We start from the raw sequence: 26,832 nt of genomic DNA, 5'->3' as shown, positions 1-26,832 counted from the left end.
AGTGTGTATTGTTTACACGCTCTCTAGCTGGAAGGCACACGGATGTATTACAAAACATTTCAGGCTATTTCTAAATGCAGAGTAGTGGAATATTTCCGAGAACCACTCTTGCAATTATTTTCAATTAAATCTTTATGTGTAGTTTTTCTTACACAAGGACTAAATAGAGCCACACACCCTTTTATGGTCAGGCTGATTTGGAGAAGGATGACAGGGATCGGTGCAATGGAATTCTGCAATGCGTGGTCAACTCTGGAGCCACAGTGACCTATCCAGGCCTTTGCTTCCACACAGAAAACAAGGTTTCTCCTTAATTTGCTCTTCCTAGAACAGATCATGCTCTCTCATTCTGCTTGACTACAGCACATGAGATCTTTCTCCTATAAGCGTCTTTCTGTTCTTCAAGTATTGTGCCATATTGTTGGAAAACAACATCTTTCTGTTCTGTCTTTGCTGGGCTGTCTCCTTTAGAAGTCAGCAAGAACATTGCCTAATCTTGGAAGCCTTCCCTAAACATTTAGTGTGGATTTTGGAGCTCCCCTTGAATCCTGCACTGATGCCTAGCCTTGTACTTCTGTCCCTTACTGTGGTTACCTCTCTACCTCCCTCCCTTCCTCCCCTGCCCCCACTAGAATGGAAGCTCCTGGAGGGTGAGGCCCACATCTTGTCTTGCCCAGCATCTAACAGGTGCTGCATAAATGTTGAATGAATAAATGCAGGAATGGATGAGAAAAAATATCTTTTGAGAAACAAACTGGTAAGATTTTTATGGTCCTTGTTTTCATAGGGACTGACAGTATCTTCTTTATGAGATTTTGGTAGAAATTAAACATTAATAGAGAAGCATATATCAATAAGGAGGATATTGGGCAAGAATGTGCACAGGAATAAAAAGGACCTCTTCAAAATGAGACTCTCAGCAATGCCTCCACTCTTAAACTCCACACTGGCTTTGGTGTCAGTTCCCATGATCTGATGCAATCTCAACCCTGGGTAGGGGATGCTTCCTTTCTCTTGCCAGACTCCATCACATCTACATAGTTGTCATGCAAAGAGCGCGTTGAAAGTGGTTTGTGCATTCTTATTAGGTCTCAAAAGATCAACGGCAAAAGAATCCTCTGTTTATGGTTCAGTTGGGCCTAGGAAATCGCCAAAAAGTGATAATACACTTGCTTGAGTTTAAAAATCATTACCAATATTCCAAATTTAACCTGAACTGAAAGCAAATTAAAGGCTTGATTTATATCTATTTATGCAGGCCCTTCCTAGGCAATGATGACCTTCCAGATTAATATGGTTTTGCTGTATCCCCACCCAAATTTCATCTTGAACTGTAGCTCCTATAATTCCCACATGTCATGGAAGGGACCTGTCGGTGGAGGTAACTGAATCATGGGGTGGGTCTTCCCCCACCCTGTTCTCATAGTAGTGAACAAGTCTTGCGGTAATGAATAAGTCTCACAAGACCTGATGGTTTTATAAATGAGAGTTCCCCTGCACAAGCTCTCTCTTGCCTGCTGCCATGTAAGACATGTCTTGCTTCCCCTTCCCCTTCCACCATGATTGTGAGGCCTCCCCAGGCATGTGGAACTGTGAGTTAATCAAACCTTTTTCCTTTATAAATTACCCAGTCTTGTGTATGTCTTTATTAGCAGCGAGAGATTGGACTAATACACAGATATCCCTATCTCCAATCCCAGCTTCTCTAAAAGTTCATCGTAAATGCATCAGCTCTTTATCCCACAGTAAATGCTACCCCAGCCTCACTAATTCTGGCTTTATTCCAAAGAACTTCCAAAGGCTTCTTAGCATGAGAAGGAAAGCCAACAGTTTTCGATCTTTGGTTTTAAGAAACACAGTTACTCTGTGGACCTACAGCGCTTCCCAGCTTTGCATCTTTCTATCTTTAAACAATAGCTTTCAGCCGTAAAGTCATGGGCACACCACTCTGAGGTGTGCGGCAAGCAATGTGTTACTAACAATACTGCCGCACCCTGTTCACCAAACACTTAGAAATTAGGCAGTTCTAGGCAAGGTACGGTAGCTCACACCTGTAATCCTAGCACACAGGGAGGCCCAGGCGGGCAGATCACTCGAGGTCAGGAGTTTAAGACCAGCCTGGCCAACATGGAGAAACCTTGTCTCCACTAAAAACACAAAAATTAGCCAGGCATGGTAGTGAGTGCCTGTAATCCCAGTTACTCAGGACGCTAAGACGGGAGAATTGCTTGAACTCAGGAGGTGGAGGTTGCAGTAAGCCAAGATCATGCCACTGCATTCTAGCCTGGGGACAAAGTGAGATTCCATCTCAAAAAAAAAAAAAAAAAAAAACTTAGACAGTTAAAATATCTCCTATAATTATCTCATAACAATCCTTTGAGGTGGGAAGTATTAGTCTAATTTCTACAAAGAACCTGAGGCAGCATGGGGTTAGATAACTGGTCCATGGTCAAACATCTAGGCCTGGTAGAGCCTGGGTTTTAAACCAGGTCTTTCTAACTTTCCAGCCGGTGTTCTTCATGATGACATCACACTGCCTCCCACATAGTTAAAACATACAAACGATTTCAAATATACATTTGCCATAGATTCAAAACGTTATCGTAGCACCTTTCACACTTATTTGCGATGAAAGAGAATGGGGTAGATTTCCAGCCGGTGGTCTGGGAGATGTGCTCACTGCAGCACACAGTGGGCAGCCATTGCCAATGCTGCTTCAACAGTGGAGGCAGATCTGTTTCTGTTTCATCCTCCTGCCCTCCACATTTTATGCGGAGGTCATCAAATCTGAAGCCCCAGGAAGTGTAAACATCCACTTTCGTCTGTTACTGTGAACAAAGGTTCAAAATTGTGACTTCAAAGCATGGCAGACACTTTCCTAAGACAGAGCCTGGACACTATCCAAGCTCAGGGCTCACTCAGCCCTTTGAACCGTTATTACCCAATCCATTCATTCAGACCCTTTCAAGTATATGTGTTGTACATCAGCTCATATCTAGATATTGGGACTTCTTTTGTCTACATTAGAAACCAAAATTTACCTTGCCAAAACATTTACATAAAAGAATGCATAAGTTTGACTTTGAAATTCTCTGTAGTGTAATATCTTAATAAACAGGATTTTTTTCCTTGAAAACATAAGTGCTTCCTGAATAAATGGAGAATCAGAATGTTCAGGAAGTCTGATAACTTGAAGAAGAGTTAAGACTTCTTCCTCTGAACTCCTAAGCCACGTCCTTCCCATCTTCATTAGAGGGCATTCCTGGTGTAATTATTTAGATTCATGCCTGTCTTCTCTCCAAGTCCCTATAGGGCAATAACTATGATCTAGTCATCTCTCAATTTATAATCTCCAAAGACTCTGGTACACAGAAGGCATTTAAGAGACATTTGTTAAAACACTGAACAAAGGAATGAATTCATTTGTCTCTGTGTAGGGATCCTGATTTTTATCTAGATCAATGGTTCTCAATTAGAGGGATTTTTGCTCCCCTGAGAACACAGGGCAATGTCTGGAGACATGTTTGGTTTTCACAACTTGTGGGGTTGGGTCTCTTCTCGTATCCAGAGGTAAAAACTATGGATTCCTCTTAGCATCCAACAACGTATAGGACAGCCCCCACAAAAAGAATTACCTGGCCCCCAAATGTCCATAGCGGGGAGACTGAGAACCCCAGTTTAGACAGAGAGTATCCACAAAAGTTCCACACACAGACAAGAGATCTCAGAAATAAGCCAGCTCTCCTTTTAGAAAAAATGCGGTGGGCACCCACTCATATCATTTATAGAAACTATTTCACAGAAACATAAACCAAATTGGAGATCCCAGGTGGTCATTTTCATCTCACAGCTCATTTTTGTTCTCCCGGCATAAGCCTCAACTAGATAACATCTTTGGACTTTCAGAGGTCAGCATTTATATGCTGACCCCATAGCCCAGAATAACCCAAAGAACGAGACTTTCATTCCATAACAGGGGCATTATTTTTTATTGTGGGTCATGGCTCATAATATGCAATTCAGCTAAAAGGGAAAGATACAAAACATTTGAGATGACTGGCAGGGGAAAACTCTAAAAATTCTCCAGCACAAAAGGGGAGTAAAATGTCACAGGAAATTTTTTTCTTGAAAATGGAAGGACTTATGAATGCTTCTTTCTTTCCAGAACAGTTAAAACACTGTATGTGAGGGTTGCTTGGGTTTGGAAGGCAGGGCAGCCCGTTCCTTTTGTTCTGTTGCTCAACCCTAGAAGGCTTTCCCTGGTGAACTCAGGCCCACTAGCAGTGAGAAGTTAGGGGGAGGAAGATGCTTCTTCCAAGTGAGCAATCTGGATTGTATTCATCCTCCCTCTTAGAAGTGAAGAGAGACTGCCTTAAGCTGAGAAGCAAAACAGACTGAGCGGGCACAGCCAAGTCTTTCACTGGAGATAACATTTGCCTGACATTTTAACTGTCATCTATTACCTGAAGACTCATTTATCCAAGGCCAAATGAAGCCAGCTCTTGCACTGACATGGAATTCAAAGTGATGAATGGGTCTATCAGAAAGGATGACTCTCAGCGAGACATTCTGCATCAGGTGGCATGAATCAGGTGTCAGTGGGAAGCTGGGTCCTGTCTGCCTGCCTGGGGCCTGCCTCTGCTAGAGGCTCCCTCCTGTTACTCACCAACCACCAGCGAGTGGGGGGACCTCGCACAGAGGTGGTAGCCCTGTGCTACAGCTGCACTTTTCAGCCTGCCTGTTAGATATGATGGGGGCTCTAAGAGGATAATGAGTGTTTCTTTCCTGACAATCTGCAGATGATTTGAACTTTCTGGGGTTTAAATTAATTTCCTATTTGGCATGTTTGCAGGAAGAGAAAACAATTATCTCCAAAATTACAAGTAATTAGCTGTTTGCTTATTGTTGTGGGATAAGATCTTACTTCCCTCCCACACCACACCCAGACCACACACACATACACACACACACAACATACACCCACACCCACCCACACACACACACCCACACCCACACCCACACCCACACACACACTATGCTCTAGTTTTTCAGTTGTTATTTCCAATTCTGTCTGGGAGGTTAGAGTCCAGTTCCTACCCAGGCCTTACCGAAATCTTCACTCTGCTCAGGTAAGCCCTGCCCCTGCCTCCCAACAAGTAAAGAAAACTACAGGAGCACAATGTCCATCCCAGTGACTTCTGCTCATTAGATGGGTGTGGTGGATGCCCAGAATTCCAGGAAAGCAAGAAAACTCACTCCCCACTCTAAGTCCTTGCTCTACAGGCAGGTGGCAAGGCCAGCTCAAGTACCACAGGAAATAAATACATGAGACCGAGGGTCTCAAGATGAGAGTCTACATTCTGGTTCATCACTTACTAGCTGTAGAATCTTAAGCAAGTCACTCAGCTTCTCCGAACCCCAGTTTCCTCATTTTATTAGAAGGACTATAAAACTTCCTGTAAAGTAGCATTTCTCAACAGTGGCACTATTTTGGGCCACATAATTCTTTGGTGTGGGGGGGCATCCTGTACATTACAGGAAGGTAAGCAGCATCACTGGCCTCTGCCCACTGGATGCCAGCAGCACCCACCCCCTAGTTGTGATCATCGAAAGTATCTCCAGATATTACCAAATGTTCCCTGGAGGGCAAAACTGCACCTGCTTGCAAGCCTCTGCTATAAAGGAGCCCCCTTCTTCTTTAAATATTTAATAAAACATCACCCAGAAACTTTAATTCTACCCCCAAGGATTCAGGAGCAGCAAAGTAAACAGCTATAAGTGAAATGAGAGAAGTTTTGGTGGAAAACCAGGTTTGGGGTAAAACGGAGTACCAACTGGCCTTACGTACAGATTCTGGATTTTGTTTTAATCTTGGGAAGGGAGTAGGAGTATGTTCTTTCCTGTTTCACAGGGTTGTGGAGGCTTAAATGAGCTAACGTATTTGAAACTGCACAGAATGATGCCTGCAACTATTCACCCAGTCACAACCAAAGAATTAGTGCAATGCGGCTGGCATACATGGAATGTCACCCGGGCACTCTCTTCATGTTGGGGACAAAAGAACAACGCGTGATGATTCTAGTTGGAGCATTCAGTCGAATGAATCAGTTAGGTGCCAGTCACATGCCAGAAACAATGACAGGAACCCAGCACCACCGAATGTGTCAAACATATATATTTTTATATCTGCAAATTCTTTGACACTCCTCCCTTCGAATAACGGGTCTGCTCTTCTTGAACCTGAGCAGACCTTTATGTCTATGTTGACTAATAGAATACAGAAAAAGTGACAAGAGGCAACTTCCAAGGCTAGGTCATAAAACGTCACACACTTTGCCTGGCTCGCTCTTGGGATGCAGTCTCCATGTGGGGAAGAAGGAAGCCTGGGCAACCACATGAACAAATGTAGATGCACCAGCTGCCAGTCTCACTGAGGTCCTGACCGAGAGGCAGCATCCACTGCCAGTCATGTAAGTGCTGGAGGCTTCGGATGTTTCCGGAACCCAGTCACTGAGCCAGGCATAGCCTGCAGGTCTTGCCAGCCCATGTCACAGTCATCAAAGAACAGAGACAAGCCATCTCCACTGTGTCTTTTCCAAACTCCTGACCCACAGAATCCATGAGCATAATAACACGGTGGTTGAATACCACTAAGTTTGGGGCAGTTTGTTACATAGCAACAGTCATGGAACACGCTTCCATGGAGTTCAACCACTAATTGCCCAAACAATGTGCTCCCTGGGGAATTTGGGTCCTGTTGGTTTAGCTTAGCTGGTAGTAATGTCAGAAACAACCAGGGAATGAGTCTGCCATTGGCATGGAGAGGCGATTAGGGTCACGTATTTCATCAGCAGAGTCTAGAGGTCTTTCTTCACACATAGAAGGGTTGCAGAGGTTGTGCCCTCTTCCATGCCACCATGAACAGAAAGGCTTGATCAGCAGGAAAGAGAGAATTGCATTTACATATAAATATGGGACAAGAACACTAAGTGGGAGCCTTCAAAGAAGAAGGCTCCTTTGAGAAGCTGGAAACTTCCAGAGCTGGTTACTGGGTCAAGAGCAGCCTGTTCTAGAGAACAACCTGGCATTGACTCAGAGGCTGGGCAGTGACCTCTAGTTCTTGCATGTTGGGAGAAGTCACAGGAATGGCTGCGACCATGACCTGCCAAGTAGAGAGTCTCTGCTGACTCAACATAACCTCTGCCCATCTTGACTCCTAGAGACAACCTGTCTTGATGAAGAAAAATAAAAGTGGCCTGGATTTGAGGGAAATGGTGAAACATTACTTTCCAAACAGGAGTTAAGAGACTAGAGTGTGTGAGAGAATAGTAGAATGTGTGCGGGGGCGCTAATGAGCTCAGAGATCATTCAGGATCATTTGTGCATTTTCAGAGTGAGCCAGCTCTCCAAGCTGGCTTCTTTCTCCTTGAAGCACACAAACTGTTTCCTGAAGCTTCCTTACTCATCTCATTTAATTTGGATTTAACCTGCAGCTAGATTCAGAATCTGAACTACAATTCAGGTAGAGAAGTTAAACTCTATATTAATAGCTCTTATAAAATACTCTAATATATAAGTATTTTTTTATTCAGTATCAGTGGGGTAGCTGCCTGAGGCAAATATGTGCAATTTCCTACTTCATTAAATATTTAAACATCTTTACTTCTGGAAGAGTTCACATTTGAAAATCTCCTTCTTGATAAGATGCTGACTGACCACTTAGGAATTTGGTATAAAAAATATGAACAGGTGTCCTATAGGGACATTTGTTTATTGAGTTTCTTTACAAATTATCTTGGGGTTCACAACTACTTCAGACAACATGTACCAATTTAACTAGTGTTTTGGTTTATTTACATTTCTAAAATCAGGCACTAAATTATGTTGTATTTGGGCAAATTTTACTGTAAGAATTATAAAATATGAAATAGTTCAAGCTAACTATAATGCTAGCAGTTTAAAATTCAAATCCCCTTACCATCATATTAAATTCATTCAATGTTAGTAGTTGATTATATTTATTCCTTTTCAATATATTTTTAGTCATGCCAAAGGCAGGAAGAAAATGTATGTAGTTCCAGTGAAATTTCTGTTGTAAGGTGACCCAGACTTTACTGAGTAAGAGTTACTGATGACACAAATCACTGAAGAGGTGTCTTGAAGTAGAATAAAAATCTCAAGCAGAAGGTACAGTAATACATTCAAATTAATGGGTTCTTATCATGGGGAGTGGGGAGAGAACATGAAGAGATATGTTAGGAATTATAAACATAAAAATTTTATAAGGCATATAAACATTTTCCATCCTGAAAAGTTATGGAGCTATCTCTTGTATTTATAATTTCTTTATCACCATGGTTAAGATCCTGATCCCTCATGGTATTTTTCTGAGTAGTCACTGCAACTGCAGCAGCAGCAGAAGCAACAGCCACTCTAAGGAGAAGCCTGGAGCTGTGAAAGAACACAGACAGCAACAGACAGCCTTGGGGTCACTGCCTGGCTCTGCTAGTTATTTGGGTTTAACTGGAACAAGTGACTTTAACCTCTCTGGGTTTCCATTTCTTAATCTTTAAAATGGCAACATCAATGGTACTTCCTCTTCTGAGGATTATATGACATAATTATTGATCATGTTTAGGCAGGGCCTGCACAAAATACATGCTCAACCACGATGACTACCTCTCTACATTCAGTCTGGCCACTTCAAACCCATGTTTATCTATTCATCTTTCTAGGCTGCTCTTTGTATCCTATTACTGGTCTACTTAAAAGCCTTCAGGAGCTTCCTATTACCTATCAAATAAATTTCAAACTCACTGCAGTCTGGCCTCCAACTTTTTTTTCCAACCTTATCATCTATTTCCTATAACCGCCACAAGTCACTGAATTTGGACTACATTCTTAATTGCTCAAGTCATACTTTTCAACTCATTCTGTTGCCCTGCTTAGGACAACTCTCTGTGATTTTTGCCCGGTGGAAACACAGCTTCTTCCCACGGCTCAGGCCCAGTGCTCTTCCCTCTTTACCTTACCACTCTGTTGCCTACACATACTTCTGAGTGCCTGTTTTGATAGCCTGTGAGTCACTAAGCCGTATGTTCCCTTGATTTGTCAACATTTATGACAGTTTATATGTCTTATCACACTTACTTATAATCTCCTTGAAGGCAGTGATCATGTTTTATATAATTTTTGCATCACACGCAATCCCAGAAAAGATCTTGCACACAATTGGCTTTGAACAAATATTTGTTGAGATATTGACTAGGCTAGGTTCTCCAATAGAAGAGCTGATGCAGAAAAAGCGGTCCCTGTTTCTGAAATGTAGTCTCTCTTAAATACTTGTGATAAGTTACTGCTACGTTACTAAAGTTGAATTCATGAGAAATTGACCACTCTCTTATCGTAATCCTTCCAGGTGGAACACAAACTCGAGTGCAGCAGTGTCACCAGATAGCTAAAGTCTCTGTAGAGGGTGGGTCCTGGTTTTTCAAGGACAGTACACTTTCACAGAAGGGAGAGGCTTCCATGTTCCCAGACTGGAACCCACCTACTCAAATTCAAAGGAAGACACATAAAAGGGCAAAAACTGATGAAGTCATAACCTCATGATTACCCAGACAGCTAACAAGAAATCCTCGCTCACCCCACCAGTAATGACAGGCATGGACACTCTCTGACAAAGGGACAGAAGCTGAAGTAATGGAACAATAAACCCTAAACCACCACCAACAACAACCCAACAGCTATCGTGAGAACTGAAACCCTTCCACTGTGCCTCCACTCTCCCTACACAGACATCCATCCCCACACCCATGACATTCCTCGGAGCCTGTTTAAGGTTCACCCATCAAACTCTGCTGTGATTGTATTTGAATGCGTTGTTATATCCCAAGGACCTGAGAGCACCTGACACAGAATAGCTATTTTATGAACAATCTTGTAAGTGAGCAATTGAGTGAATGAATGACTAGGTTCCCCTGTACAGAAATAGAAACACAATAAATGCACTTCAATTTCTGTAAGCCAGTGGGGTTACAACAAATTCAAGATCCAATGTTTTGAGTTTGGCAAAACGTAGTTAGATCAAAGACTTAAAAGGCTGTCTTTGACAAGAAGCCGAGGAGATTCTGGCCATGGAAGATATATTGTCTCTGCTGCTGGGCCGTCTCTTTCCTTCTCAGCTGTGGAGCAGGCTGCAAACTAGAGGGTGAGGTGAAGGGTGCTGTCCCAGGCTTCTTCTGGGCTTATCTTACCACATCTTGTGAGAGGAGTTGGGACCACATATTATTAGTTCCCTGTTAGCTGTACTGCTAAGGCAAATGTCTGAAAGATTCTATGCTTCGTTTTGGGAAGTCGGACTTGAAATATTAAGAGTAGACAACTTCTGTCAACTTCATGCTAGAGACGAAGTTCATACACTGGACTTCTGGGGGTTGGTCTCATTTGTTTAAGGACAAAACATATTATCTATCCTACCAAGAGTTCAATAGGTATCTGCTTTCATAGGTAAATACACTGGATCAGAAAACTCCCTGCTAAAATCGCACAGTTTCTGAGCTACCCTTGTCTTCCTCTGAGCTACCTTTTCTTCCTCTGAGGAAACTTTAAACACTCATTTCAGATCCAGTAGGATTGTGGCTGTTCTTTAGCTTCCACTTTATGTATTTATCTAAGCTTGGGTATTTTCATCTTCCCCATAAGTAGTTCATCCATAGCAGAACTGGCTGTGTGGCTGACTGTTAATGTCCTTTTTTTGTTTTCCCTTTAGAGCAACACACATTGAGTCCTGAGTAAGAGCCGGGCTCTGTGATCAGCACTTTGCAGGCGTGAGAACACTTATTCTTAAGTCAACTGTAGGCAGAAGATGTTGTTATTATTATTATTATTCCCATGTTAGATGAGGAAATAGGCTTATAGAGTTCATGGAACTTACTCAAGGTCACACAGCACATCAGTGTGGAACTAAGATTTGAACCTAGGTCCAGCTAACACCAAAGCCATGCTTTGGAGCAATGAACATGGCCTCTACGACTACAAGTTTCAGAAAACGTACAGCTTCTCAGAGCCCAACAAAAGAAACGTCTGAAAGATTCTTTCTCTAATAAATCAAGGATCTGAAGTCTTAATAACTCCACGTCAAACTATTAGTATCAATCACAAAACATGGTAATTTATTTAAGTAGTTGTTCACTGAGCAGAGCCAGCTATAAACGAGAAATGTGTTCTGCTAAACCAAAGGCTGCGGGAAGTTTGGAGGCATGAGAAGTTAGTCTCACCCTCGCGCGTAAGAAAGAAGTCAATGGAGAGTCTAAGTTTTTGTTGGAGCCAAAAATTTTGACAAGCCATTCTATGAGCTGGGTACTCCTCTGCCACATAAGTGCCTTCTCTCCTCATTCACATTCCCCTCAAACTCCACTCAGGAGATAAAAAAAAGTCAGGATACCCCGACTTTCCAAATCATGACCAAATGGGTAGGGTGTTTACCAATTTTTGAAGACTGTCACATAAGTATCAGCTTAGTAACTACCCTTTCCCCTAAAATTTACTATAATCAGCGTACTCAAATATATAAAGCAAACAAAATAATGCTGATATCAAAACTATCAAACAAAACTCAAACACATTAAGGAATATGTTTATAAAGTGTGTGTTTCCGGCAACTTTCACCCTACTTTTCTAAGACTTTCCGGCTCATGCTGTGCTAGGTAGGATGGCACCCGGCATCCCTCATCAGACAACGTGGGCTGTGTAACATCAGGGTCCTTAAGTCTCTTCAGAGTCAGACAGCCCACTGAGACCACAATAAGTACTTGGAAGCCTCCAGCTAGACACCCACACCAGGCTCTTCTGCCTAGGAATAGCCAGCCACACAAAATCATGGCCTTAGGCAGAAAGCCCAATTGACATTTGGAAATTCATAACTTTGAAAGCTGTGACTTATGACACGTGGACTTGTCAGTGTCCTTCAGTCTATGACACGGTATCTTTCACTTTCAAAGGTTTTATTCTCCTCCTGCTGATGGGAAATTGTTAAAGGTGAAACAAAATTTATTAGCTGAGTAAAAATACAAAATATAATTCTTGACACCTCAGAATGAAGGTGAAAAACGAGAAGAAAGAAAAATGAGAGGGAAAACTAGAGTTTGAAATGACCCTAATTAATTATATACATTTGCTCACAGCGCATCAAATATATAAAAAGAAGATTTAAAGTGAAGCTGAGAATTAGTCAAGCAGATGTTGCCCGTTTGTGAACCGAATAAAAACAAAACAAGGCTGGACACAGTGGCTCACGTCTGTAATCCCAGCACTTTGGGAGGCCGAGGTGGGTGGATCATCTGAGGTCAGGAGTTTGAGACCAGCCTGCCCAACCTGGTGAAAACCCGTCTCTACTAAAAATACAAAAATTAGCTGGGTACGGTGGCAGGTGCCTGTAATCCCAGCTACTTGGGAGGCTGAGGCAGGAGAATTGCTTGAACCTGGGAGGCAGAGGTTGCAGTGACCTGAGATCACGCCATTGCACTCAAGCCTGGGCAAAAGAGCGAGACTCAGTCTCAAACAAAACAAAACAAAAAACCACAGAGTGGCACATTATTCCCAGATCCTTGAGGAGTGATATGAATTATTATTCAAGGTAGAGAGGCAAATATGGTTATATTTTGATGCAACAGAGGACAGCAAAGAGCTGGGTCTGGCTTTCTATGGCACCTGTATGCAGGCAAGCTTAGTGACCCTAACACATGCCAGTATCCCTCAGGCCCTCCAGAACTGTGCACCATGCTTTCCATTTGAATTGATTTCACATTGATTACTTTTTCCTCAATTATATTACAGAATAGCAGGAGCTAATATTATTCCCATTTCATAGATTCAAAAACTGAGACATGAGAGGTTAATAAAAATACCGACGATTACGTGAGGACAATCGTGCTCGAGAACCCAGGCCTCCTGTACCCAGATTTCCCGAGCTTGCCATACAAATTAGGTCTCTCCCTCTACTGGGAACATAAGTGTTCCACTTAAGGCTCATATTATTCCTTTGTTTTCAAGGTTCATTTTCTTTCCCTGTGGAAGTTTTACAGCTGCATGTAATTCATATGTCAGGTTGTCTTATCCATAGTTTAGGCTGCTTATAATGGAGGAGCAACACTATCTATAGTAAAGGTTGTCTCTGGAAACCCAATTAGTGAAGAAAACCTCAAATCACACGCAACCCGGACCCCAAAATTAACCTTTTCTCCTTAAAAATTCCCTTCCCTGCACACTCCCACAAGCACAGTCAGTTCATCAATCTCTTTATGTAAATAGCAGTCAAGAAGCCAGGAAGGAGGTCTGTTTATTATTTTTGATCCTGTTTTGCTTCTGGCAAAATTTCACAAACACCAGAAGTTGGCAGAGCATTGATACTTTTTTCTGACTGGCTACTGTTAGCTAGCAACAAGTGCAGAGTACAACTGCAACTATTCTGGTCTACAGGCCTCAGCTGTGACTGAGGACAGACTTGTAAAATCCGGAAGAAAAAAATCTCCACCCAAGACTTCTCTCTGAAAATGTGGACCCTCCTTTAATACACACTTTTCTTGCACTAGAGGACGGCTGAGTTCCAGATCCGCTGTCTAGAGAACAACACAGGTCTCACCCAATTCCCACCTCACTCCTTGTACTCCCTAGTATCAGAAAAGTCCACTGTGAAGTCACAAGAGCCTCTGAGCTCTGTGGGCCCCGGGAGCCCTGGGAAAACTTAGGGGAGAATGGGCATCCCACCCCAGCACTTTCTAGGAAGAAGGGCAGCAGTTTGAAGGGTTGGAAGTAGAGAAAGGAGGTTGTGGGAAGAAGACTCCATACTTTCTGTGATGCCTATTCCTTAGGTAGGAAGTTAGGAACCTCAGGTAACTTAGGCACCATGCTGGATCCTGCCCTTGGGAATCCTGATGCCTTGGACATTTACTTTGGAAGCAGATTTCTTGATAAAGAGCAGCCAGCCCTCAAGAGGGGAGTGGGAGGGTAGTTAGTACAGGGTGAGCACGCGGCTTTGCTGCTGGTGGCACACTGAGGTCCTCCAACAACATGAGGGGTTGGTGAGGAAGGGAGAACCAACCAGGTCTATAATGATGAAAAAAAAAAAAACAAAAAACACTTCTTGGTTCCAAGTAAACACTGCTACCTATAATTATGAAGAAGACAGGGTTGCACAGCTAAGAATAACGTGGGCTCCCAGATCGTCCAGACTTGAGTACAAAGCCCTGCTCCACCTCCCACTCACTGTGTGACTTTGGGAAAGTGGTTATTGAACTCCTGGAGAATTTGTTTACTCATCTGTTAGTTCTTACTATGTTTATTTTCCAGATGAGTAAACTTAACTCTCAGGTCTTTATGAAAATTAAATAAAATAATAATATAGGTAGTGCTGAAAACAGTTCTTGGTACATCATAGTAGGTCCTCAACAAAAGTAGCTACAGGTTTAGTAGACCTTATCTGACATGCTTGGCACCAGAAGTGTTTCAGATTTGAGATTTCTAAAAATTGTGGAATATTTGCATTATACTGGTTAAGCATCCTTAATCACCAAATCCGAAATCCAAAATAATCCAATGGGCATTTCCTTTGAGTGTCATGTCAGTGTTCAAGAAGTTTCAGATTCTGAAGTGTTTCCGACTTTGAATTTTCTGATTAGGGATACTCAACCTGCATAAGTATACTGTTACTACTTTTTAAAATGTAAACATTTCAAGGGCCCAATATTGTGGTGAGAAATATAAAAGTCAAATGACCAATCCAGACCCAAATATTTCATCTAAGTACATCTTAAAGGTTAATAAACTCTGCTGACACCCTGCCTGTCCATGACAAACCCTGAGTCTTTTCACGGGTAATTCAGTGGAAATATTCTCCCATAGCCAGAGGCATGGCTTGCCTGGGCCTCTGGGTACAGCTGCACAGACTCAAGCAGCCTGAAGGAAAGGTGACTGACAGTTAATGATCTGAAAAGAACTTGTCTCAACTCAACGTCATTCCTGGCATTATCGAACAAAGCAATAAACCTCACAGAATGGAAGCTACAGTGTCCAGGGCCAGCTCTGCTAAGGTAACCAAAGATAGAGAAGGAGGCAAAAGTGACAGAAGAAAACCATGGGAAACCAACAGAAATCTAATGGCTTTGGCAGAAACGCAATTATCAATTGGGAGGTGAGGAAGTAATTTTACTCTAAATGGGGGTTGGGGAGGAGGAAAAATTGGACTCTGAAACAATCGCTCTTTTACCAGTTAATGTTTTACAATTGCAGTTGCATGCCGCCAAGTTTCCTTATTGTATCAAGTCAGTCTCCACTTATTGATAGTGCCCTCTTGGATAAATGTGTTTTTCCATACAACAAAACTCGGTTCCAAAGGAATGATTCAGGAAAATGAAATCAGAAACATGTCAAAGTAGGAAAATTTGCCTATGCATTTTTCAGTTCTCTGAGAGATTTCAGAGGACAGAGATTCCTAATACAAGACTGTCATTTCATTGGACACATCTTCAAAATGACAATGCATGTGGAATTGCTCCACAAAGTATTATGCAATACACTGGTGAAGGAATTAATACGACAAATCGCTTTTCAGGGTTTCCAAGATACCATATGCAGACAACCAATATTTCATCCTACAAAACAAGGTTTTTGCAAGGCTCAAGATTAACATGTAACCTATGATGTATAAAAGTGTACTAAAGGATGTTTCTATTCTTTCTGGAAGAATTTCTAAATAGAGGAGGACTTAAGAGTATACATATTCCATAAAATAAATAAAGCAAAAGAATCCACAATGTTTAACTGTTAAGATTTTAGTCCATTAAACTCTAAGAATAAATTTAAACAAATTGATAGTGATCAGATTTGTAGGCAGTCTTTCATAGTTGAAGAATTCAACAGATATGAAGCATATTCCTCAATCAAAAGGAATGAAATCCTTAGAGGAAATGGGCAATTAAAGTTTCTTGAATAATTTGTTTGAATTAGTATGAGAGCTTAGTTTTGAACTTGTCAAGTGTGCATTAGAAAATTTACATGCATTGTACAGCTCTTTCTATTTCTCTCCACAAAGAGATGTAAAGCTGGAAAGGTTTACAAAATTAACAAAGATCTCAAAGTTAACCTCAGTTTAGAAAAATCACAAGAATTTGAGAGAGGAGTTCAGATTTTGTTAAAGATATATTCTTATTCTTTCATTCATTTTCTTTCAGCTTTTGATGAACGTTTTCTCAGTATCCTATGTTGAAAACAGGTAGATACTAATATCGATCTTCAAGGGAAGTCTGTTATGAGTGTTGAATAAGACAAAAACAAGGAAGCAACCAGCACAATGCTGGTAAGCAGAGGCATATCATAAACATCAGTCTCCCTTATTTTTTTTTTTTTTGATGTAACAAATAAAATTGGGAAATAAATATTTGATTCATGTAATGGATGAATTGCATTTCCCTATAATTCGTGTGTTGAAGTCCTTGCTTGCAATACCTTAGAGTGTGAGTATATTTGAAGATAGGGCCCTTACAGAGGTCATTAAGATAAAATTAGATCATCTGGGTGGGTCCCAATCCAGTATGACTGGTGTCTTTACAAGAGGAGATGAAGACACAGACACACACGGAAGGAAGACCAGGCGGATATTGCAAGAAGGCAGCTGTCAGCAAGGCCAGGAGAGAGGCCTCCAAAGGAACCAACCCTGCTGGCACCTTGTTCTCAACTTCCAACCTCCAGAATTGTGAAGCATATTTTTGGGATTAAGTCACCCAGTCTCTGGTACTTTATTACTGCAGCCCCAGCAAACTAAGACAGTCATTCAAAGCATTAGCATGTTTTATAATTTTTAAGTTGTTTTCCGTGACGAATGTAGCACTAGCCTTTGTGCAAATTGGCTTTCCAGAACCTCTGTTACAGATTGATCCGTTCACCCCTCACAAGGAAGAGAAAACGTAGATCTGGAAGACTTAGGTGACTTATCCAAGATCACCCCAACCTGGGTTTGGTGGCCTCCTGTTGCCATCACTGGAGGAACAAAAATAGATACTAGATTGCTTTGAAAAGATGGCTGTTAAACAGATATTTGAGTTCTAAGGAATACAGTTTTAAGCCCAAATGTCCCATCTATTAGCAATTAATGATGCTTGCCTCAGACTTCATTCCCACTCCCTTACCCCCACCAAGAACCTCCCAGCCCTTCAGTTTAACGTGAGGCACAGCCCCTTTCCTCCAGCACTCCTGCCCTCTCAGCTTAGCATTCACCACCAAGTGATTCGGAGAGCTAGGAACACTTCCTGCCAAGAACTGTCTTTCACTGCTACAAGGTAAAGTTCGACGGGCTTTACTATTTATCTGTAGGACCTGAAGACTGGCCTAAACCCACCATTTCAGGCCAGTTCAGGACAACTTGAGAGAGAGCGATTGCTATCCATAGGAAACCACAATTGGAAAAGGCAATGGTTTTCATTACGGTTTAAGAAAAAAAAACCTCTTTTGTTTCAAATTTTCTGGAAGACCTTTTTGAGGACACACACAAAACATGTGGCATTATGTATGTCTGCCATAGTAAACATGATACAGAGTGTGTAACTTACTCAAACATAATTTACTCTTCAGCTGATGATTCAGCAGTTTGAAGGGTCATATGTACATGGATGTTTAATAATCATTTTGTCTTAAATTGAGCACTTAGTATGTGCCAGACACTGTGATCTGTGTTTGATTATAGTCTCTCATTTAATCCTTGCAATAACTGAGATAGTTGCTCTTATTAATGCGATTTTACCCACAGGGGAACAAAAGCTAAGAAGCATTAAGTGACTCGTCCAAGGTCACTCTATGGGGATGATGTAGAGCTAGAGTTCAAATTCAAGTGTATACGACTCCAAAGCCCTCTAAATTAGAGTTATAGAAAGTTTGGCGTTTGGATTGATGGACGACATCCCTGAGACATTCTTGATTCCACAAGAATCAAAGGTATTTGTAATCACAGGGCTATTTGTAAAAGAGAAGAAAAGGTGTCTTGAAATTCAACCAACATGTCTCAATTATTTGCTCCTAAGAACAATAGAAGTTTCTGCATTCTGCCAACAGAGTAACTCCTGGAAGACTGGCACAGAAGAAGGCACAAGGCAAATACCCATCTCTGTACACCCCGTGCTACTGTGTCATGTACTGCTCCAGGATTGGCCACCCTGGCCAGTGATAACACATAAAAATTCCACTCAGTATGGGGACCAATAGATAATGAACACAGTCAGTGGAATTCCCTTGTAGGTCTCTTCAAGATATTCTGCAAGACTGATTTCCCTTCTTCTTGCCAAGATTTTTTCCTCCTTCTTCTAGGAAGTCAGTGATAAAAATATTTAAGCAGCTTTGTCTGCCTTAGACCTTCCACCTAAAAGTACAGCAGGTGGAGTGAAATGCTAATATGAGGATCCAAACTTTCAGGGAAGGAGGTCAGCAGACTTTCCTATCTGAAAGAGACCAGTGGTAAAAATGAAGGTAGTTTGATGATTAAGAACCTGTTAAACATAATGCATGGGTTTACAGAAGTCCAGACAGTAAGGGCCTTGCGATGGATTTCATGCTCTATTTTGAGAAATGCATGTAGTGGAAAACGTGTTGTGTCCCTCAAAGCATCTGGAGAAGATTCTTTAATTTTCTCAAATAAGAACTCCAGTCTATTTGAGTGAGAATGGTTGGAATATCATTACTGCAGGATTTGTCAATCATTCTTATTTCTTATAGTAATTTTAAATATTATACATAATTTCAGGGTAGTATAACTCTCAGAGGAAAATGTGATTTTATGACTATACATACTTTTTGAATCCAGTGTGTCATTTGGTGAATATAAATGTATATGAAATGCTACTGTTCGCTCATAGAGATTGAATACTAATCAAAGGTTCCTGCCATCCATATGTATGATTTTCAGAATTAAGCAGGAAGGGGAGAGTTGGAACGCAGGAAGAGAATGCCTACTTCAGCTCGAAATCCTGACATGTAAATTAGGTACTTGGTGAGTGCCAAGTTCCTTTCCAATCTCTCTGCATTGTTTCGCCCTTGTGTTTTATCCAACTGTTAGGAGGCAAAGCAACACAAATCATTTGTATTTTAGTCAGCTCTGCCTCTGTCAGATCTTTAAAATTCTCAGGATTCCTATGCTGTGTGAGGAAAATCATTTGACAGTCTAGCCAGACACTAGATCTATTTCTATTGATTTTCTTTTGCTAACAGCATTAGCATTTTCTGTAATTTTGAAGTTATTTTCCAAGTTCTCCATTTAGATTATTATAGAACTTAACCTTCTGGAAAAAAAAAAAAAAAAGAGAGAGAGAGAATTCATGTCTTTTCAAACAGTAGTATATAAATTTCCAGGGTACTCGGTCCTGCCCTAGACTGTACAGTCCAGAATGACCACCATGGTCTTGTGTGAATTCACAGTGTGGTGGTTTGGGCTAGGCAGTATAGTAATTTCCTATACATTCTCTTGGAGCTTTTGGATATTGCGTGAATTTCTCTCCAGAAGCATCATTCATAATGTGAATGCTAATGTGTATCTCTTTGCCAGCAGGAGGAAAAACATCTTAAGAATACATTTGTAGACTTCCTGGAAATTGATAAGTTGCCGCTATAACTAAAGCAAGCAGATTTTACTAATTAGAATTATCTACATAATTTTACTTCATTCACTTCTTTTTGTCATACTAGGAGAGCTTTTATACAACCAAAGATATTTTTTGGACCATGAATTCAGCAGTTCTCAGAGCCACTCATCAGTGCCTGAGCTTCAGTGAGTCCATATCCCATGTCACCTATGGCAAGGAGAACGTGAGACTTCTGAAGAGTTTTTTGCTTCTTTCCTGTGGGGCATGATTCCACTTCCTAGCAGTAATGGAAAATCCTGAATTAGCTACAGTAATGTTAGAACCATTTGGACCTCACCAAGGACTTCAACTCTATCACGGTAAGACAAAGCCAGAAGGCAGTCATTTCTTCCTTCTGGCTCAACAGTATCTATCTCGTAGAGTTATATGAGGAATGGTTGTATTCTTGATGTTATAATTATTAACTCTGCCCGTATACCGACTCAGCTTTCTGTCCTGCCTACCCAAAACAGAATCTTTATGTGGTTGTTAATTTTCATAAAAAGATGGTCATCTTGCCTTTACTCAGTTGACTTTTAAAGTATTTGTGGCTGGCCTTTTTGGAAAACGTAGAATACTTGCAATGTTACTCTCCAAAACACAATTTCAAAGTATCTACTGCCAAATCATGCAAGAAGTATATTCAGAGAAAATTATCTGAAGGAAGCATAGGCCACGTACTCTCCTAGATCAGCATTTCCAAAATGTGTTCCCCAGGGAAAGCTGGTTTTGCAATATGTGACTTCCCAGTATCCTGTGAAAAGTGGTTTCAAGATGAAATATACCAGTTTAAACACAGTTAAACTACTCTGTGCAAGATTTTCATGAGCCTTTCATAAGTCTGAATTTCCAGGGGAAAGGGAAAGTAGCGTTTCCCAAAATGACTTAACCACAGAAATGTTTTCTCCCTTGAATATCTGTCTAATGGGCCTAGTGTTCTGCGAAGCGCACTAATAGAAATTGCCTGTGGATAATCTCCATGCTATTTCCAGGTTAAGACAGAGAATCCGAAGACTGCATACCTGACCTCTTGTTTTTACCCACCCACACCCAAATATTTCTACTGGACTACAATTTATTATGATGACCCCACTTTCACTGCAGGATGTTATAAGAAATGAGACTCACTGCTGAATTCACAGTAGGAGTGGTTGAAGGCACCATTCACTATAGCTTGCAGCGTTACCTTTATGAGATTTGTATAAGAAATTCCTCTCATAGGTCAAGTTCTTGGGAGAAAATTCTCCCAAAGAGCAAGTTCCAGGAAAAGCTTGGCTGGTAAGTTCTTACCTTATGAATAGGGAAAAACTTCCCTTGGTTGTGTTTTCCTCTTTGCTGAGAGCAGGGAAGCTCAAGCCAAATTTGCAGCCCATTTTTGGTAATTATTCAAAGCCTTACATTTTATATTTCCATGTAATATATCTTCCTAGTTTTACCTCATTAATTGGCCAACATTTCTCTTTTCATCAGATTCATCTTTTTGCAGTCTTTAGTTATATATTCTTCTATAAATGACGTCAAATCCTCTAGGTTATGAGGTGGAATGTAAATTAATATGTAGTATCTTTCCCCATACCAAAATCATATTTCAGTTGCTCCTAGGGAGACAGCAAATATTTCTTATATGATCTTTCGTTCATTCAAATATCTGGCGTGCAATTCATGGTCAGGTTCTCTTATCTTCTTGAGTCTTCTTGATTGCCTCACTACCCTGTTGTCATAGCTAATGAAACACAGAGAAAGTGTATATTCTTGTTAATGACATGTCTCCACTAAATCTCCGTCTATTTATGTCCCTTTATATAAGAGTTTTGCCAAAACTCACTTATCATTTGTTCTCTTTTTAAATTTGTTTTGGGTCATCAATTGATACTGCTAAGACCACTAGTAGTGACTGTTTTTTCTAACTTGTGTTTCTATCTGTGTCCTTGATTAATTTGCTAATGAAATGAGGAATTCTGCATTATAAGAGTTGACCATTATCCAAAATTTCCTAAGAACTAATGTACTGATGATTGGGGAAGGTGGGAGAGGGAAAGACATTTAAAAAAATGAATCTTTATTCACTTAAGCTAAAGTTACAGAATCCAAATTTGGCAACTGCCTGCATCTGAGCAACAGAAGTTTCAACATTCTGCCAACAGAGTAACCCCTGGAAGACTGGCACAGAAGAAGGCACGAGGCAAATACCCATCTCTGTACACCCCATGCTACTGTGTCATGTGCTGCTCCAGGCAACTCCAATGGATTGGCCACCCTGGCCAATGTGTGAGTTATAAAGCAATGATGTGTATGTAGCTATTTGAACCTACAACTTGGTTAAAGTTAAACGCTCAAGTTTTATATGTTTACAAGCATATTGTCCTTTTGTTAATTTACTCCTAGTACTCATTTCTTGACTTCTTACAGTTCTACTATGTAGTAATCTTTAAAATGTTATTCAAAGTTAGTTAATTTAATTCACTTAGCAGATTTTCCTGTAATTTTGGTTAAACAGTATCCTTTCTGTACAGGCCCTCCAAACACCAGCACTGAGTAGAAAGAGGCTCTGATTCATGAAATGTGAATTTATGACAGTTGACACTCTTAAAAAAAAACAGACAGAACTTGAGCAATACATGACTGATGCATTCTCAGCCTGCTTCCTGTGTTCCATCTGTCTTTCTGCCAGTGCATTCATCCTCCAGGTTTGAAAGTAGTCGGGTAAGAAAGTACTAAACATAGAGAAAGGGCAATTCCAAAAGAACAAATGATTGTTTAATTTAGGCTGACATTACCCAGTTGCTGGGGGTATGGGCCATGGGGATGGGCCATGTTCACCACTTAGGTTGGGCAAATTCCCAAGATGCCTTCTGACATAGTGACGAGGGGGAATACATCACTCATGCCCACTGGCATTCCCTGGGGAAATTTTTAAAAGGCAGTATCTCCCATTCTAGTTGAGTTCAAATCAGGTGCTATGTCTACTTAAAAACAGCCTCAGATAGAATGGCAACTCAAATGAGAGTCTAACTTTCACTACTTTCCCAGTAGTGAAACTTTCCACATTCCACATTTTCTATCAAGAAAAGAAAGAGGTTGTATTGTGAGGTAAGAGGCACACACATGGACTTTCTTCAGTCCCTGCAATCCTTGCTATAGGTCAGGCATCAAGATAACTCCACTTTACAGGCCTGGATTTTGGAGAAAGAAGGGTGTTTACAAGTTTCTGTATAATTATAGTTATACCGACATTTAAATAGTCCACAAGACTGAACTTCCTAACATTCCTATTACATCGATATTAATGAAAGCATTACACAGGTTTCAAGGAAGCATGTCCAGGTATATGCTGAATGATGTAATAAGGAAAATGTAAATAAGCATTGCCTTAGTCTTAAGGTAACTCCTGCGACTGCAGAATCCTAGAATTGTAGAGATGATGGGGACTTCAGAGACTCTTTAATCCAAACCCTTTATTTAATGGAAGAAGGGAAAGAGGTCTAGAGAAGCTGTGACTTCTCTCAGATCGCGCAATAAATTAGTGGAGAAAGTAGAACAAAAACCTAATTTCTGCTTTACCATTTTCTTAAGAAATTGTAGAACAATTGTAAGCCACTGATACATTCCACATAATAAAACCGCTCTGTTGCCTTTTTAGGTTCTAGTATGTTAGGTTTATGTTCCCCTGCTTTCTACAATCCTGTTCAAAGAGTTGCTGACTTAACCACAGAGAGAATTCCAGAACATGAGACACAGAATAAACTTGAGCAATCATAGTCCATCCACTTCACTTTCTCATCGAAAACCAAAGGTCCAGTAAAGCTCTGGAACTCAACGCTGTAAAGGAGTGAAGGAGCATCTATACAGAGCCTGGGTCCCTGTCTCCTTATCCTACTTCAGCAGACTTGACTGCAATCCGGATTATGCTGTTTCCTAAGCATTTAAAATAAAATAAAAAGTGTAATAGTGTGATAAGTTCTTTCACAAAGCAAGTAATCACATTTATGTTTCTGCTTACATTTGGGTTTTCCAAATATGTGTGTGTTTGTGTGTGTGTGTGTGTGTGTAGACTTTAAACATGGTGCATCCGTCATGTTGCACTAAATCAAAACCACCAAATAATGACATAGAACCAATAAATCAAAACCATCAAATAATGACATAGAAATCCAATTCTCCCACCTCACACCCATTAAGAGGTCTACTAACAAAAAAACAGAAAGTGAAATGTAGTATATATATACAATGGAATATTATCCAGCCTTAAAAAGGAAGGCAATCCTGCCATGTGTTATAACATGGATGAACCTCAAAGACATTGTACAAAGTGAAATAAGCCAGTCACACAAAGTGAATCACTGTATGATTTCACTTACATGAGGTACTTAAAGTAGTCAAATTCATAGAGACAGAAAGTTGAATGGTGGTTGCCAAAGGCTGAGAGGAGGGAGGAATGAGGAATTCTTGTTTAATGGGTGTGCAGTTTCAGTTCTGCAAGACGAAAAGAGTTCTGGAGATGGATGGTGGTGATGGTTGGACATTATGAATTATGAACGTATTTAATACCACTGAACCATGCATTTAAAAATGGTTAAGATGGCAAAATTCATGTATTGTGTATTTTACCAAAACAAAAAACATTAGAAAAAAATCCAGTCCTCCTTTTCCTTGGCCTAACACGGTCTTTCACCACCCCCAGCATCCTCTCTCGTGTCCACTCTCAAGCACCAGTTAGTGAGGCAAATAAGGACCATTATTATTTCCATTCTCTCTCTCTACAACAATTTCCCTATTGATTCAAGCAAGAATGTGGGGTATGGATTATGGGCAGTATGACTTACGATAAACTTTCACTCTTCAAAACAACACTCTCTTTTAAACATCTCCTCTCTTTTGAAATGGATTTGCAACCCCAGAACTAAAAAACAGGCTAGAGAAATGATGCACGTATGTTTTGATGTGTAGCCGAAGATGAGCAAGTTGAGATTCATCCTGGGTTTGGGTAATGAATTCTGATTCTATGCATCATCAAAGATTCCTTTATTTCTCTTCCTTGTTTCTCCTCCCCATGAGTGTATCTGCAGTTGAATCATGTGCACGCCATTCAATGATTATCTCACTATAATGAGGTCAGTGGGGAGCAACTTACTCGTTTCCACTGTTCCCAACAACCATGAGAAATTATAAGTAATGACGTCTTAAATAAAATTAACATAATGCTAAATCTTAAAGATCTAAAGCAGAATAACGCAAACAATTTTAGTGATGTGGCTGTCACTTTAAGATACTAACCTGTAAACTACAGAAAATAATGCTGTCATTAATTTACTTGCATGTGATTAACGGAATGATTAAAAGCTGTTAGTGGCAGGGCACAATGGCTCACATCTGTAATCCCTGCACTTTGCGAGGCTGAGATGGGAGGATCACTTGAGCCCAGGAGTTTGAGACCAGCCTGTGCAATATAGTGAGACCCTGTCTCTACAAAAAAAATTTGAAAAATTAGCCAGGCATGGTGTCACACACCTGTAAGTCTCAGCTACTGAAGAGGCTGAGATAGAAGGATCGCTTGAGCCCAGGAGGTCAAGGCTGCAGTGACCTATGATCGCACCACTGCACTCCAGCCTGGGTGACAGAGTAAGACTCTTGTCTCAAAAACACAAAGAAAACAAAGCTGTTAGTAAAATAACTTGACATCCTGTGTTATTGGATAGTAACTGTTTAAAGAGAATAAAACATTTAGCACTTTGCTTCTACTAGAGAAATACAACCTGACATGAAATTTCATAATGAGTGACCAATTCTGATCCTATAATACAGTGTATTGCTGTATCCCGAGTAGAAAAGTTTAAAAAGTCTCTAGTATACTATATAATCCAAAACTCAATCATAGGTTCAGTACTTTAGCACTCATTATAGAAACTAAAAAACAGTCTAGTGTATTGCAGAGCATGGACTGTCAAGCCCTATTCAGTTCTTACTGGGTGACCTTGGATAAGATACTTGAACTCTGTGTGCCTCTGTTTTCTCATCTGTAAAATGGGCATAATAAAAAAAAATTAACTATAATGATTTTGGTACACTGTAACTGTTTAATCCACATTCTCTGCTATTATAGTAAACCAATCTTCTAATACAGTAAACTCAATAAAATTGTTTTGCATTGCTTTCTCACTGTCTTACTAAAGAGCTGTATGATGTTAACACATAATGATTTCTGAATCACTAGACTGTTGGAAATCTTTGTTGCTTCCCTGTGATCTTTATTGTCAGTTTTAAGTGTTAGGCATTCATTGACTTCAAACACTCCATTGCCCAGTATAGAAAAGACGAAATCCTCAAATTATCTTATTAGACAAAAATGAAACACAAACCTAGGGTGCCCGTATGTCTGTGTGACAGGGCACGTTCAATGACAGTGCATGTGTTCACAACTTCAAATCTTGAATGGAAAAATAACCCTCATTCCAAAAAGAACATAAATAATATTTAAATAAAATCAATTATTGTAAATACATCTAAGGAGGTTTGCAAAGCAATTTCAGCTAGTTCTATGCAATATTTCTAATATGATACGCATGCTGAGAAACATTTATATCTTGTAGATGACAGAGCATCATGAAGCCTCGGTGTACATAAAGATGATGGCATTTGGAAAAGCACCATGATCAGAAATTTCTAAAACCAAAGTGGAGCTGGTTTTTATTCTAAGCTCAAAGTATTTTTAAATCAAGCCACAGGGAAATAATTACTTTTGTTTCTATTCAATCAAGACCTGCACACAGAGTTTATGGAATGACATAATATCCTTCCTGAAATCAGACCAGCATGTAGGAAGGACCAGCATCCTTCACACATAACTAGTTCCTGAACCTTTACAAACAAATCCTAATTTCCAAGGAAACAATCTCATCAAATGCTGCCCACTAGAATACATATTGTTCTTTTTGGAAACATTACAATAAGATTTTCATGATTACAAACCCCAACTTCCTCTCTAATATTCAATATAATCTTAAACTCATTTATTTAAGTGGAAACTGTATTTTTATAATGGCTCTAAAAATTCCTGGTTAACTTATTTAGCACCAATATAATAATTTCTTTTTGTAGTCTAGAAGGAGGGTGACCATTAACTGACTGTAAACACGTGTGTTAGGGGCTTCTTAGAAATGTTCATCTTTCTGCT

The 26,832-nt window shown here is 40.3% G+C and overlaps 1 protein-coding gene and 1 long non-coding RNA gene across 5 annotated transcripts in view; one reads left to right on the top strand and one right to left on the bottom strand.

Moving 5' to 3' along the window:
• Positions 1–26,832, bottom strand: part of STARD13 (StAR related lipid transfer domain containing 13) — a 573,040-nt gene that overhangs the window by 164,558 nt on the left and 381,650 nt on the right. The gene's annotated exons all lie outside the window — the stretch shown is intronic.
• LOC117097556 lies at positions 19,738–23,607 on the top strand. Its single transcript, XR_004442990.1, has 3 exons — positions 19,738–19,981; positions 21,734–21,929; positions 23,302–23,607. It is a non-coding gene; the product is annotated as an uncharacterized LOC117097556 (long non-coding RNA).

Source organism: Trachypithecus francoisi, unplaced genomic scaffold, assembly GCF_009764315.1.
Source record: "Trachypithecus francoisi isolate TF-2019V2 unplaced genomic scaffold, Tfra_2.0 Contig01461, whole genome shotgun sequence".
NCBI lineage: Eukaryota > Metazoa > Chordata > Mammalia > Primates > Cercopithecidae > Trachypithecus > Trachypithecus francoisi.
The sequence above is the reverse complement of the archived record's forward strand: the minus strand, read 5'-3'. Positions and strand labels throughout refer to the sequence as shown.